This window comes from Tursiops truncatus, chromosome 10 (genome assembly GCF_011762595.2).
Source record: "Tursiops truncatus isolate mTurTru1 chromosome 10, mTurTru1.mat.Y, whole genome shotgun sequence".
Classification (NCBI taxonomy): Eukaryota; Metazoa; Chordata; class Mammalia; order Artiodactyla; family Delphinidae; genus Tursiops; species Tursiops truncatus.
Genome location: NC_047043.1, coordinates 6926121 through 6942242, shown reverse-complemented (window position 1 = coordinate 6942242; position 16122 = coordinate 6926121). Strand labels below are relative to the sequence as shown.

Genomic DNA, 16122 nt, shown 5'->3' with positions numbered 1-16122 from the left:
TCATTTGTTTGTTCTGGTGGGTTTTTACTTTGCTCCTTCATCTGCTGTGTATTTCTCTGTCTTCTCATTTTGCTTAACTTACTGTGTTTGGGGGGTCTTTTTGGCAGGCTGCACGTTCGTAGTTCCCATTGTTTTTGGTGTCTGCCCCTAACGGGTAAGGTTTGTTTGGTGGGTTGTGTAGGCTTCCTGGTGGAGGGGACTGGTGCCTGTGTTTTGGTGGATGAGGCTGGATCTTGTCTTTCTGGTGGGCAGGACTGCATCCAGTGTTGTGTTTTGGGGTGTCTGTGAACTTATTATTATTTTACGGAGCTTCTCTGTTAATGGGTGGGGTTGTATTCCTGTCTTGCTAGTTGTTTGGCATGGGGTGTCCAGCACTGGAGCTTGCTGGTCGTTGAGTGCAGTTGGGTCTTAACGTTGAGATGGAGATCTCTGGGAGAGCCCTCGCCAATTGATATTACGTGGGGCCGGGAGGTCTCTGGTGGACCAATGTCCTGAACTCTCCCACCTCAGAGGCTTAGGCCTGACACCCAGCTGGAGCACCAAGACTCTGTCAGCCACATGGCTCTTCTTGTGAGAGCACCGGAATCACAACTAACTGCCAAACAACCATTGACAGGAAGACTCTGGAACCCACCAAAAAAGATACCCTATATCTACTAGTGTTAGAGGGTCTCCTGCAGGAGAGGGAGGTGTGGCTCACTTCAGGGACAAGGACACTCTCAATATTTCTAATGAAACACCCTTTGCAATTGAACTGAGCCTTGAGTTATCAAGTTTTAAGACTTAAACCTCTAAATATCAGGAAAGAGCTAACATTTTTGAGTCCCTGCTATGTTCCCAGGCATAAATTAGGTACTTCGGTGTAAATTAGCTTATTATATAGAATGCCTGATAGCTGGCTCTCAGTTACTGGATGTAAAGGTTAATTCTCTTATGGGTGTTGTAAGTACTAACCACTTCATGTGTATTTTCATGTTTCTCTCTACACTCACGCTTTGCTCTAATCAGACCATTCTCTTCTGTTTTCTCAGCCCATACATTGACTGCATCTCCCTTTCTGTCTCATCCTCCCTCCTTCTCTCTTTCTCTCCCTCTCTCATTTCTTCCTGCTCTTTCTTCCTTCAGTAAATGTTTATCAAGCATCTACCATATACCAGACACTTTATTTGCACTCAGGATACACCATGAACAAAACAAAGTTCCTGATCTTATATTTTACTTGGAGCCAATTGATAATTAAATAAATACATACCTTCCAGGTTGTTTTAAGTTCTATGATGAAAAATAAAGCAGGGTGAGAGCACAGAGGGTGACCATTCCTGTCCAGCCTCTGCTCCTTCTCTTCATCTTACAATGGGGGCTGACTCTTCTGTCTACTGGAATTCTAACCACAGTCAGTTTCCAACTCAGACCTCATCCCTCCATGCAAGCTTACCCAGCATTTGGGGTCCATATGCCTGTCTTTTTATTTTTCCTTTCTACTTTTGTACTTATTGATAACATTTACTGAGTATTTAGAACATGATTATGTTACAGATGTTTTGTAAATCTTAATCTGGTCAACTCAGCTTGATTGTGAAGTCGTTGAGTAGGGACTATTACTTTTGTATGTCTCAGCACCTTGCTTAGGAGAAAACACGTATTAAGGCTCAACCAATTATCATAAAATGATGCATTAATACATTTTATAGAAACATGAAGATAGATCTTATAGAAAATGTAGATATAGTGCTTAATTCAGCCCTGATGTACTAGAAGCTGTGCAGAAGAGAATGAACATATTTTTTCCATTTTAAACCGAAATGTCTAAGTGAGCTACATTTTTTTTTTTTTTTTGCCACACGGTGCAGCATGAAGGATCTTAATTCCCCAACCAGGGATCAAACCTGTGCCCCTTGCAGTGGAAGCATGGAGTCTTAACCACTGGACTGCCAAGGAAGTCCCTACATGACCTACATTTTTATATAACGTGAAGCAGGGTTTCTTCACCCTTCTTGAGTCACGGATTTCTTTGGCAATCTGATGAAGGCCATGAATCCATTCAGAGAACAACATTTTTAAATGCATAAAATAAAACACTTAAGATTACAAAGGAGACTAATTATACTAACGCTATCAAAATTTGAAGGATTTTGTTATAGTGTAATGCACATACTTCTCACTAATTTATTAAATAACAAGATCAAGTGGTGAACCACCACAATGTTGAATGCATGATGAACATGAATGCATGATGAATGAATGATGAATCAGTTATGATGATAAATCATATTCCAGGATATCTGTAACAATATGATATGTGGTGACATATCATGGGATTTTTTTTGGTGACAAAATCAAAAGTACTGCTAATACTTCCATGGTTTTGGGGCAATATTAAACATGAAAGGAAATGCTGAAAATTTTTGTCATATATTAGTGAAAATAGAGAAGCATTTTTTCTCATCCAATTTTACAGACTGTTTGAATTCTCTTGAGGGACTCTGGGGTCAGGTATGTATGGTACTATAAATCTCAAGTGAAGAATCAGGATCTATTGTCTTCTGTGATAGTCTTTAGAGTTCAAATTCAAAAACAGCTCACTTCTTAGGAATCCTAAATCCACTTTAATCCACAGCATAAGATGCATAAACACAAATGACTTAGAACATTCTGATGTACTGAAGAAAAACAAAATTAATCATAAAACTGTATACTGAAATTAAGCACAGCAGGTAGATGGAGATCCTGTGTGGATTTCAAATGATACCACACATCAGCGCACTGACACACGTTGTCTTTCTATTTCTGCTGCAAAGAGGTCTTATTGGAAACAATTAAATATGCTAATGAGAACTGAGAAATAGAGCTGAGAATTTGCAGAATACTTAAGCTTTTGCTATTTTATAAAATCTAAGTTTTGGTTTCTTAATAACAAGACCAACCCTGGTTTTAGATCCCGAGTTTTGAGTGTATAAGGAGATTACCTTTACTTAATGTGATCAGAGATCTTACTCAGAATGGTAGACGTTATCTGTTTTAGAGATTTCTCTAGTTTCACTGCAAGTCACCCGTCCACTTGAGTCTGGTTAAATGGATATCTTACTGTATTTATACATAATATGAAGACCAGGGCTCAATTTGGAAACCTAGAGGCTATAAAGATGGTGAAAGTGAAGAAACCAACAAAGAGACCAAGAGAAACAAATTCATATAATCCATAGAGTTGGCCAGACTCCTTACCTCATAGAAAGCACTGTGTGAATTTAAAGTCTGGAAACTTCATTTTCATTCTGTACGATAAGTCAGCTTTCCTAAAGTGATTATATTTGGATATCTTTTAGGTGACCAAAAAAAGCTTCCCTTCACGCACCCTGAATGAGGCTGTAACTCTACAACAAACACATCTCTTCAAGCCATATCACCTAGAAAAGGTAAAAAATATATGAGAAGTCAGGAAAAAAAGGATCATTCATGATAAGCTCACTGTAGCTTTTCCCCCAGAAGCTGTGTAACCTCAGGCAGGCTGTGGGAGACAGGAGGTGACTGCCTCAGAGGCATTTGAGAAAACTTATCTTCATGTGAATCTATAGACAATTAAAACACTAGGAATAGGGAGGGCTTCCCTAGTGGCACAGTGGTTAAGAACCCACCTGCCAATGCAGGGGACACGGGTTCCAGCCCTGGTCCGGGAAAATCCCACATGCCGCAGAGCAACTAAGCCCCTGTGCCACAACTACTTAGCCTGCACTCTAGAGCCCATGAGCCACAACTACTGAGCCCGTGAGCCACAACTACTGAGCCCGAGAGCCACAACTACTGAGCCTGTGGGCTACAACTACTGAAGCCCATGCGCCTAGAGCCCATGCTCCACAACAAGAGAAGTCACCACAATGAGAAGCCCACGCACAGCAATGAAGAGTAGCCCCCGCTCGCTCACCGCAACTAGAGAAAGCCAGTGCGCAGCAGCAAAGACCCAACGCAGCCAAAAAGAAATAAATAAAAATAGGAATAGGAAAAAGTGTGTAAATTTCAAAATAATCAAGGTAAGACGTTTTTAAACAGAGAGAAGCTATATTTCTCTCTTGGTTCTAGTTTAATTGATTAAATGAATCATGCAACCATTAAGGTGGTGCTAAAAAAAGTAAGTCGAATTATAAAAATTCATGTAATTTATTATCACGTGGCAAAGGAGACTACAAAATTGAATCAACATGTTGTAGGTGTACATAAGTAACCTAGAAAAATCCAGATTAAGGGTTTAAACTCCTGTGATGGAAGACAATGGAAAAATTTTTGGTTTTATTGAATTTATGACCAAGTTACTCCTCAGCTTCCTTCGACAGTGGTCCTATAGAATAACGTAGGTTCTTTGTCGAATCTCCACAGACCTTTCCCTCAACCCTTGGAAAAGTTCCAAACTGGTGGGGACAGTCTAACTACAAGGTGATAAGGCATATTTGTTTAGGAATTTTTTCCCCCTAATCTGGCTGTACAGAGTGGGCAGTACTTGCTTGTTCTTGGAAGCCAAATGTCACGTTTTCTAGTCCTAGAAAATTATTGTCATTTTATTCAAAAGGTGAATGAGTTGATATTAAGTCTGTGATTGAAAAGAAGTTTCAGGTAAACAGGTTTTTTGGGGAAGACTCCCATGGCTAGGCAAAGGGATTACAGTTAATTCTAAACATGCTGTACTTTACAACTACTATGAGACAATAATTTTAGCAGTTCTACAGATGATTAAAAAGTCATTTTCTAAAATATTCTCACTGGAGTTATTTTTTTAAAAGAAAACATTTAATTGCTCCAATCAAGCATAACTACTTTCTGCTTATGGTGTAATTTGTATACTCTGATCACATGGTGTGTGGCTATTTGTCATAATTTTATAAGTGTATATTCCCCACTGTAATGATTGGCCATCATTAATTGTGAATAATTCCCTGCTTATTAAAGTACTGCAAAAAAGATAGAAAAACAAGGCCCAGAGAACAAAAGGAGAACGGGAAGCCTCATCTGAATCCTCTTTGCAAATACACGTTAAGTTTTTTAAGACTTTATAAGTGATATCTGCTTGGAAGGCATTAAAACAAAGACCAGAAAAAGTGACAAAAACCAGCTTTTCAAGGTTTCTTAGTAAAAACCTGAGCATGCCTGATACTTTCTCTGATTCAGGTAGCAATTGGTTTACGCAACTCAAGCAAGCTTTACTTTGAAACATTTAAGCCTCTGCAACCCTTCTCTTCACTGTATAGGTTAAACCACACTGACAGGAAACAGGAAACTACATAAGGGTCGTCCCAAAGGGACCATTTCAGAGTATAGTAATACCATTACCCAGTTAGGGAATATTAAATCCTTACAATATGCAGACAGCTTGGAAGATATAATATCTAGAAGAAACATCTATCTAAGTAGCTTAGTAAGCTCCTCAATATAAGTTGCATAATGCTAGTAAGAATGAAAACGATTCAGGTTTATTTAGAATAGCGCAAACTGCAGGACAGTGAGAGCAGAGTACTGTGCTCATCACGAACATCTGCAGTCAGCTGCCATGATACTTTACCTATTGTCTTGGTATTATGAAAACATCTTATGCATGTAAGCTTCATATGGAATTGCCCCTCCCCTGATGCATCGTCGCCATTCCTTTCAGGTGAGGCCTTCTGTCTGCTCTTCCCACTCGCACTGTTGCTCTCAGTGCCTCTATCTGTGGAACGCTTTCTTGTTCTCCAAGCTCTCCCATCCATTATGCAAACAGTTCCCAAATTCCCACTGCTTTCTCCATCAAACCTGAAATAAATCAATCCAGAAGAGCTCACAGAATGCTCTTTAGCTCCTGATGAAGTGACAGAGGGAGTGACAGCAGCTCTCTGGCAGCATGCCACTGACGGCTCGCTCTTCATGTCTCAGACCAATAAATGTACCACCTTCACATGCACCTTTGGAAATATTATGCCTAGGCATGTAATTTATGTATTTCCTTAGAAGTGTTGACACTTTCTTATTTTTCAAATCAAATCAATAACTATATATTAGTCCCTTATCTGCTAGATACTTCTATCTAAATCAATGTTGAATAGTACTATGGTCGTACATAATTTCCCATAGCATCTTGAGCAAATAGGCTTCTGTTATAATGACTGCTATTATTACCAGCATCATCATCATTTTCAAGGTATCCTGGACTTGGATCAGACAACGAATGCCATCAAAGGGCCCATAAATATTATCAATTGATCTTACATATGTTAATATAAGCTCCCTCCATGTCTCCTTTTCCCTTTGTGTGTGTGCTCACATGTATACATGCATTCATGCGTGATTCTTCTTGTTTTCACCCAACATAATAACAGGCATAAGTAGAATCACCCAAATCAGCCTCCAAGTGCCCCGACACTACAGACATTCACATTTCTTGACTCTCTCCCTTCATCTATCACCCGCATCTCACTATTATCTCATCATTGCATTGACACCTGATTTTTGGTCTCTTGTTTTGGCTGCTGTTACTGGTTCCACACCTGCCCTTTGGAAGTGACACATGGATATCGTTTCTCTCTGGATTTAACTCCCATTTGTCCTTGAATATAGTTGACCCTTGTGCACCGGTTCAATTTCTTTCTGGCTGTTTCTGGTCATTCCTTGGTCTCATCTGTTCTCAGCTCTCTGGGGTCCACTTTGGCTAGTCCTGAATTGTAGTCCTAAGGAGGTGGAGAGGCAGTGATTAGACATTACCCATTAGCTAGCTGATGAATAGATAAATATGAATCAAACACCACCCCTGTTCCTGAGGAGTTCCTGGCCCATTTGAAAAGATAAATTTATAAATACTATTCATTCAATAGTATGAAAATGCTACAACAAGCCAATGTACAAATTGCTATGGATGCCCAGTAAAAAGAGTAGTGTCTCAGTAAAGGATATTTTGAAAATATTTGATTAAGCTAGAGGGAAAAGATTGTCCAAACTGAAGAGTTATCCCAGTTATGTAAATACATAAACTGAAAATTTCTAATATAACATATAATTATACATTGTACACATTCTTCCTCATCAATGTATTTACAAAACATTTTTTATTCACATGTGACTAGAAGAGTGGGGTTTTTTTGAGCGTCTTAATTTTTACAAAAAGGATTGACATTTTAAAAGTCAGTTTAAAGGAAAAAAATCTGGTGACCAGTTTATGGAAAGTGGGAAGACAGGAGAGCACGTGAAAATGTGAGAATTCAGTTGGGTATTTTGATCTCACTGGCTGGGGTCTCCCCTTACAGGCAACCGTACCTTCCTCTAAGGCAAACTGAGTTTGCATATGCATATGAAATAAGAAAGTGTATAGCAACGTATGGAGGTATCTAATTATACAAAGGATTTAAAATATTTACAGCCATTTAAAAAGAAATTCTGCTGAACTGCTAGATTCCTCTAGCCAAAAGCTTTTTTAAAAGGAAAGTTCATACAAACATGAAGGAGGCAGAAATGATACTAGGAAGTCACAGAACATGGTAGCATCACAGACAGAAAATTTTTACATCAGTTTAATGATACAATCTGAAAAGACTTAGGAAAAACTAAATAGGGGATGCAATTCATTGGATGAAATTCACTGGCGCGTAAAACGTTTGAGTGCACATGTGAATTGATGGGAGCTATTTGTAAATTGAGTCACTATAAAAATAATGTACTACTCACATAAATTAAAATATTTTTAAAAATACATAAGAAAGGAGTCCTTGTCTAACTGCCCAAGTTGGTTAAAGGGTCAATTTTGGAAGACAGGGATGTATTCTACTGTGTCCACAAGTCACAAAGACAATGAATTCAACTGGCTCCACCACGTTCGGATAACAATTCTAAACAATACTGGGTCAAGCTCTTTATCTCAGGCTATATAAATATCACCAACAGAAGAGTCAGGATGAACTAAACCAACACTGACTAAATTATGTACAGAATATTAAATGATTAAAGCAAATACATAAAATATTTCAGTTGTGCTGTATGTGAGCTGTGTAATGAAATTCCCTTCTCATTAGTTATTGCTAGAGCCCTTATCTAAAGTGAGTGTCACTGGAATTTTATAGAAGTCCAGCATCCATTCAGTTCATCAAACTTCTATTTTGATGCCCATTTTTGCAGCATATTCGCAAATTCATGATTATAGGCGCAGCATTCTGTCTCTACAGTATAGATGTTTTTAGTAACGTGGTAAGAAGTCCATCAACTACGATAGATTTTTCAGATGAACGTTTTTTGTTTTCCTTGCCACTGTACCTGTTTGTTGTAGGAGAACTGCTCACATTTGTTATATAATTAATCTTGGAAGCAATCTGTTCTTGCATTTCACCTCTCTGGAAATAGAAGGAGCAAAGCCCAGGGGTACTATATGAGATATAAAAAAAAAAATTGTACTGAAGAAAACATGGAACTTATCTTTAGGGTATTGTTTTAAAAATGTCTTCCTTTAAAGAAAAAAATATGAAGAATTTTTGAAGATGGATCTGAAGACTTACAGCTACGAATTTGGGGAATAAAACTAAACTCTATTCAGTACCAGGTAATTGCTAAAAGAAAAAAAAGTACTTTATCAACACACACAACACACATACACAAATCTACCTGTAATGAGTAAGCAAGCTGAATGAGAGTATAGAATACAAAAAAAGTGTTGTCCCCCCTCCCATTTAAGGCCAATGTCACCTTCCATCTCTCTGTCACAAATCTCTTCATTACCTTCAACCCTCCTTCTGTGCTAGATACTCTTTTGGACATATAGACATGCTGAAATTCTTACCATTCTAAAACCAAAGCAAGACAAATACTACTATTCCCTTGACCTTGTATTTTCTTCTACCTATACTCTTTCTCTGCTCTTTATTTCTCTAAACTCAAATATGGACAGAGGAGAAGGAACTCTTCCTATGAAAAGACTTAGGGTCCTTAATTCCTTGCTTCCCATCTAATGGTCAACACAGCAATGTTTCTTCCGGCTGCTACCCCATGTAAACCAACCTCCTGAAGGTCGCCATTTAATTCTCAAATTAAACAGGCACTTTTAGCCTTTATCTTGCTAGACCGTGGATTTCATTTACTGCTATTGATTAATCCTCCTTGGAACTATACCCTTGATTTCATGATATCAGACTTGTTGATTCTCCTGCTTCTCCCACCACGTCTTCTCTTATTCCTTTCTGAACCTCTTTTTGCTCATCATTTTAAACATGGTGCTTCTTTCTTCCTGTTTTTTTTTTTCTTTAGCCCACTTCTTTTTCCATCTTCTTTCTCCTGGATATTTATATGTAGACAAAACTTGATTTATATCTTCAAACAGAACCATTCTCTTCAGATTTAAACGTCAGTATCCAGGTGCCTGCTCAACATAACTACTTAAGGACGTTGAAGGGTTTTAAAGTTAATGGTTCAAAATGGAATAAATCAACTCCCTCCCTCAAAACATGTTCTTAATCTCAGCTGATGGTTTTAATAGGATCACCCAAGTAAGAAACTGCAGTCATTACTGACTACTGCATTTCCTAATGCCTAATATTTTCGATCAATCTTCGTAATCAGTTACTTTACTTTAAAAATAATTTGTAATTCTTTCATGTCTTCTCCATATCTATTATTTGGTCCAGCTTGGGTTTTAAACATCTTTCTCAGGGCTATTACAGTCATCTCCAATTGGTCTCTTTGCCTTTATTCTTGGTCTACTTAAATATATATTTCATGATCTTTACACAGTAGCAACCCTTGAGCTGAAGTCAAATCCATCTGATTCACGTCAATAGTTTTCTAATGCCTATGGTATAAATTTCATGTTTCTTAAGGTACCATAAAGTGTACTTGTCTATCTGACCGTATCTACTGTTGGCATCAGCATCTGTTACACCTCACTTCAAACATAGCTTTGACTTTACCAGCCTACTTTTTGATACCTGCAAACTCTTTAAGCTTCTCATTTGTATGTGCTTCTTCTTACCTAGAACATTACTCTCTACTTTTTTCATTCAGCTAGTTCCTATTCATGCCCTCAAGACCTAACTTTGGGATAGTCCCAACATAAACTTTGTGTCTCTCCTCTGGGTTCCAGTAGGTCTCCCTCTAGGTACTTCTGAAGCAATTCTTGCAGGTCCTTTCCACAGTCTAAATGCATGATATACATAAGCAACTCAAGAGCAGGGCCATTTTCAATGATTTATCTTGGCACTTAGAAAGTGAGATTTCTTCAGAAAACCTATGCAGCATCTTAGATTACAACTATAGTTGTTAATCTTGAAAACAATATTATAGTTGTTATAGATGTTTTCTTATGAAAGATCAGAGTAAAATTTTTGATGGCATAAAATCTAAAGTGGTTTGAAAATGCAAACTTTTATTAAAGCAGTTTAAGATACAGAAATCCAAATTCATATTTGCTTTCTCTGCTTGATCTAGATAGAGATTCGCATAAACTTATAGTATCTCAAGGGTGGCTGGGACCTTAAAGATCATCTGGCACCACCAAATAGCAGATGTTTGACTCTCCACAACAGAATCCCCACCATCTGTTCACCAATGTGTATTTCAGCACCTCCAATGTTGACTCACACACTTCTACTGCTTAGTGGGTTTTCCTTGAACAAAGAAAAATCTGTCTTCCTGGAAAGCCTGCACACTGTACTCATGTCTCTTCTCCTTATAGTGAAATGAGCCACTCGGCTCCTTTTCTACCTGATACTCCTTCAAAAGGTGTCATCTTTTAGGTGCCATAGGCTTATGTGTTTTCCATTAACATTTTGTGATTCTATTTTAGGTTTCCTTCACTGAGTTGATCATCTTCCAGGATACATTTCCTCCTGTGCCTATTTTCCTCTTAAAATGTCTAAGTCTAGACCTGAGTCAAATGCTCCAGGACGTTCTGATTGCACATAGAGAAACAGTTCCATTGCCTCCCGAATTCTAGACGGTACACTTCTATCAATGTCTCGAAGGTGCATACAACCTAAATTAATAGGTATATCATATTATTGATAACTTAAATAAAATAATTAACATGAAAGTGGTCTCTTTTGTCTCAGTGGATGGTTATACAGGCCAGGGGGTATCGTTCGTGATGCTTCTGCTGTGTTGCCCATGCTGTAGAACAGGTCTGTTCTACAGAGTACCAATTAATCTCCACACTGCTTCTTTTCCAACACCCAGCTCCTCCAGCCCATTCTCATGTGTTCCACCCTATTTCTGCTACTCCTGCCCATTCCTCTGGCATTCTCCTTATTTCTACATTGCCCCATTTTCCCTCCTTCTCCATGAACTACTATTCAAACTCTCCACTTATTCTCTCGACATGCACTGCTTTCTACCTTCTCTGACCTGCTTCCTATCATTTAGTCATTCATGTATTCAGTAAATACGTTTGAACTCTAATGATGTGCTAGAATACTGTTGGCTCATCCTTATGATAGACTCAATGGATGTCTTTATCTTGCCAAGTCAGATCAAGCCCACTCAATGCATCAAAGATGAATCCTTGTTTGGGCAAATAATGAGAGTCAGGATGGAGCAATGTTGCCAGTTGTTAGAAAGAAACCTGCAAGGTCAAACAGAGAAGTGGGTGAAAGAAAAAGGTGATGATATGAGAAGAGAGTAATGGGACCATAGAAAATAATGTCACTCTCCACCATACAGGGCTCGTAACAATCAAACAATAGGTCATATGATTGGCATAATCTGTGGGAGGGATTATAAGTACAAATTAACAGGTTAAGTATTATATGCTGTATTCTTAATTTGGAATATTATGCAGTAATTAAGAATCAATTTTCCAATAATATCTAACATTTGTAAGGGTACATTCCCAGTGAAATAGAAAGGTGGAAAGTCATTAAAAACTAGTATAAGATGATCTTAATCTTAAAACTTGTAGTAAGTATAATAAATATAAGAGAAGATTTTATATTGTTTTTAATAAGTAAAAAGGGGAATAGAATAGAAATTAACCAGAATATCAGAATTATAGGTAATTTTATCCTCTTTATATATTTTTTGCATTTTCTATAATGTAATGCAGAATGCCTTACTTTTATGACCTCAGAAAATAAATATTATTAAATATAAGCTGGTCCCAGTGACAAACTCAATTAATATCTAAAAAAAACAAGTGAATTATATGTTTCATAGATTGGGTATCACATGGATCATAACAAGTAAAAATTGCATTCATAATTTATTTCATGGTTTATGTTCTAGTATATAAAATATTACAGAATGTCAAACATAAATAAATAAAAGATGTTATGAGAATTTAACATCTAGCTTTATGAAAGAACTATCACCTATCTTTATGAAAGAAGTTCCATCCCCCCATCTCCTTCTCATAATACAACCCAATCATTCAAGCATACTTTTAAATAGCATTTCTTGTATTTGAAAAATTATTGCGTAATCAAACAGTGACCTTTAGTACTCCACCAAGAATCGCAATTCAGTTTTGCATGGCATCCGAACTAATCAATATCCTATTATGATCTCAGATGGGATTTTACAACTCAGACACAGCAGCTAGGATATCAGATGTACCTTTGTTTTTGTTTTTTTTTTAATGCCAGAAATTTGGTGGCTTTGCATAGGAAACCATTTAAGTAAGAACATCAATTCATTTCTCTCTTTGAACTGGACAATGAAGTTTTAGCTTCTAATTCTATCTTGATGTTAAGAGACTAAGGCTGTATTAGGTATCATTTCCTCATGTAGACTTGTTCATTACAAAGAGTGAAAATACATAGATAAATCTCTTCATCTTGTCTATTCATTCTGAAGAGATCTGTAAAACTTGGCATGTAGCATACTGTAAATGGGTCAGATCACAGGAGTGCCAAGAGATACATATATAGTTGATTTGGTTATGAGGCTGCAATAACTGTTTATTTAACCAGTTTTTAAGATAGCTGATTAGTTCATTAATAATGACCCAATCAGTTCTGTACATCAATACAAATATATTTGAAATTCTTACAAGACACTTGAAAATCTGACAGTCTGACAGTTTGAGAAATGCAATCCAGGTGTATGGTTGTTTGTTGATTACAGCCTGAGCAAAGTCAGTTCTACTAAAGGTTATGGCAAAGACTATCAGTTGGCTTACTGATGAATTCCTGTCACAGCTGAGAGCATCAGAGACAATTGATTTTAAATATTTATTTGAACACTTACATAACCCAAAATGTGTAGGGTTTCCTACAAAGCTTCTCGGATAAGGCATGCTTTGGGGATTCATCAGTAGTGTTCAAAATATATGCTTCAGGATGTTACTTAAGCAGTTCTTAAGAACATTAGAAATGAATGTTTGATAAATTTACCTCAAAAAAAATATAAATATCAGGAGGGGGAAAGAGAGAAGAGTCTTACCACCACCACCGGCAACAAGATGGGTATTTTGACAAAATTCTTATGCTACCAGCTCAATGAACCAAAAAAAATGAACCTACAAAGACTTGAGTATCATCACTAGAGACAAAACTTGATCTTCACAGAAGTTTTATTAACTCTTCTAGCTACTAAGTAAGTTTTAGGGGGGGAAAGCCCTAATGACTCTTACTATAAATGACATTTAAAGAAATCAGACAAAATAAACAAACAAAAATCTTTTCTATATACTGAATGTATATAGAATCTTTTCTGTACACATTTTTAGTATACATATACACACTTAGTATACATATGTTCCTATGACCTTTCATTATAATAAATTTTAGATGTCTTGGTTTGGAGATTACTGCCAAAAAGTGACCAAGAAAGTAAAATTACGAAGTTATCATGTCACTCGGAATTCAAAGAGGTTTACCTTCTGTTCTGACATCTATTATATCAATAGCACAAGCTTCTTTAAAAGCACCAATATCTTTTGCTACTTCTATGTAAGGCAGTTGTGTTTCTCCCTCAGAGAGTCCTAAAAAAGCCTTGCCCATTTGAGTCATGGGGATTAAAGAAGAAATCCCAGGGGGAGGAGTGCTGAATCTTTATTGAGGATTACGCTCCAAAAAAGGGGTTGAAAGTAATAACTAATACTCATTGAGTGCTTGTTGAGGGCAATCCCTATTCCAATTCATATATATATATATATATATATATATATATGTATAAAATTGTTATTTTCAGTTCTCACAACCATACTGTGTGGTAGGTGTTATTATAATCCTCATATTCCAGATGAGGAAACTGGGGAACAGAACGTTTGAATAATTTGCCCAGCATTACACATCCAGGAAGTGCCTGAGCCATGTCTGAACTTGATCAGTCTGTCTCCAGAGCCCACCTACTGACCACCACCAGCCCTCTGTCACCATGTTGCCCTCTGTCCAGGAGCTTTACAGCGAGGAATAAACCGCCTGCTTCTCAGTCGGTGCTTCCCTTAGACAGGAGTCATTTTCTCTCCAGAGATAATGACTCAAGAGAAAAACTTTAGCAGCAGCAAGTAGGGCTTAGATTTGAAGCCCTTTATCTGCAGGAGTGTGATCTAGTGCCCTCTAGAGGCAAAAAAAGAAGATTATGGGCTATATAGGTTTTCTGTTTTGGGGGTTGTTTTTATGAATATAAGCAGGGTAACTGCATTAAGAAAATATAAACATAGGTGTTTGAATAACCTATTATTAAATCAGTCTCTCTCTCTCTCTTTGTTAAAGTTACTCATCTTCCTGTAATGTGGAAAGGATAATGTGTTCTGAGTGTTGTACAAACGAACTGCAGCCAACACGATAATATTAAAATAAAGAACATTAGAAAATACATGGCAAAATATTAAAAATGTCAAAAATAATTATTTAAGTAGCACAATTTCACAGCTGCATGACTTGAAGACACCAAAAATTACCTGAAGCATGCCTGAATAAAAGAGAAGATAATTAGAGAAAAATCCATTGTTCTTTTGCAGGGAGCCTTGGTATCACTCTAATCAACATGAAATCAGGTCATCTGCACAGTGCATCAACGAGATGCGCATCAAGCACCAAAAACCTGCCCTGGTTTTGAAGAAATCTGATCTCTCTAGAAACCAGTGTTTTGTGGATGCTGAAAATAAAGAGATTTTTAAAATCTAAGGTAGAAAAATATGTACCACTAATATTTTAGATAATTGGTACTCATTAAATACTTGACAAATTAGTGAAGGAATTCTGGTTCTAGTTATACTAGAAAGGTCAAATTCTCTTTAGTTCTTTTTTTTGCGTATTACCTAACTTCTCACCCATCTTTGTTGTACTAATGAAATGAAGATATCCATCCTGATGTAACTGTGGGCTGGGGGGATCTAAATTACCTTGTCTGGCACCACTCCAATATACTATAAATGAGGTAATTGTCCTTGACTATAAAATTTGCATTTTCAAGACTTAATTGCTATCATTACATCTTTTTGTAATTCTATTAATTTAACTGAATGGAGCGGTTGGTTTTTTATGGTTAAAAATTTGCATTAAAACATTATACATCTAAATAGAATTTTAATATTTTTTATCAAAAGCTCTGTACAGTTATCCCAGAGGAGCTTAATAATTTCTCAAAAAAAAGTAGGAAACTGTCAACCAGCAGGTTTTACCTTCAGTGATCATTAACAGACCTTCAAGTCACCTGGCAAATGCTTCATTCTGGGATTTGAGAAATCACTGAGGCTGTGTTCTCCACGGAATCCTCCTGATTAATCATTAATAGGAAGTCTATTAGCCATGGCCAATGCATGGATGGGTGCCCTTTCCTATGAAATGTCATGGTGTTTGAGGCCTTTCCCTCTCACCCTCAGTGAATGGGTCATCCGATGTCTGCCTGTGTTTGGGTTCTGTTAGAACATCCTGTTCTGACTGCCCTTTTCCCTCCAAGCTCCATGTTTACACTCACAAGTCTGATCTTCCAGCCATGGTTCAATGCACAGTCTAGTTAGGAAAATGGGACAATTGTCACTCCTACTGGAGTGTGCAATTGAGAAAACTTTCCACCTTAGCCTTTGGAATCTTTTGGGTCACTGTATAACTATGTAGCAATTTCTAAATAAATTTGAATGTGAATGTGAAATCTTTCTAGCGGATGAACTAAAGCACTTTCTTAAGTAAAGTCACATATAATTGCAGTTAATATAGTTGATTTTTTACTTAACAATTCTCCAATGCTTTAGAC

The 16122-nt window shown here is 37.1% G+C and overlaps 1 long non-coding RNA gene across 1 annotated transcript; it reads right to left on the bottom strand.

Annotated features, from left to right (window-relative positions):
• Positions 1-3239: 3239 nt before the first annotated feature.
• Positions 3240-6523, bottom strand: LOC141279630 (uncharacterized). Its single transcript, XR_012334212.1, has 3 exons — positions 6504-6523; positions 5546-5772; positions 3240-3404 (listed from the first exon to the last, which is right to left on the bottom strand). It is a non-coding gene; the product is annotated as an uncharacterized lncRNA (long non-coding RNA).
• Between the last annotated feature and the right edge of the window lie 9599 nt (positions 6524-16122).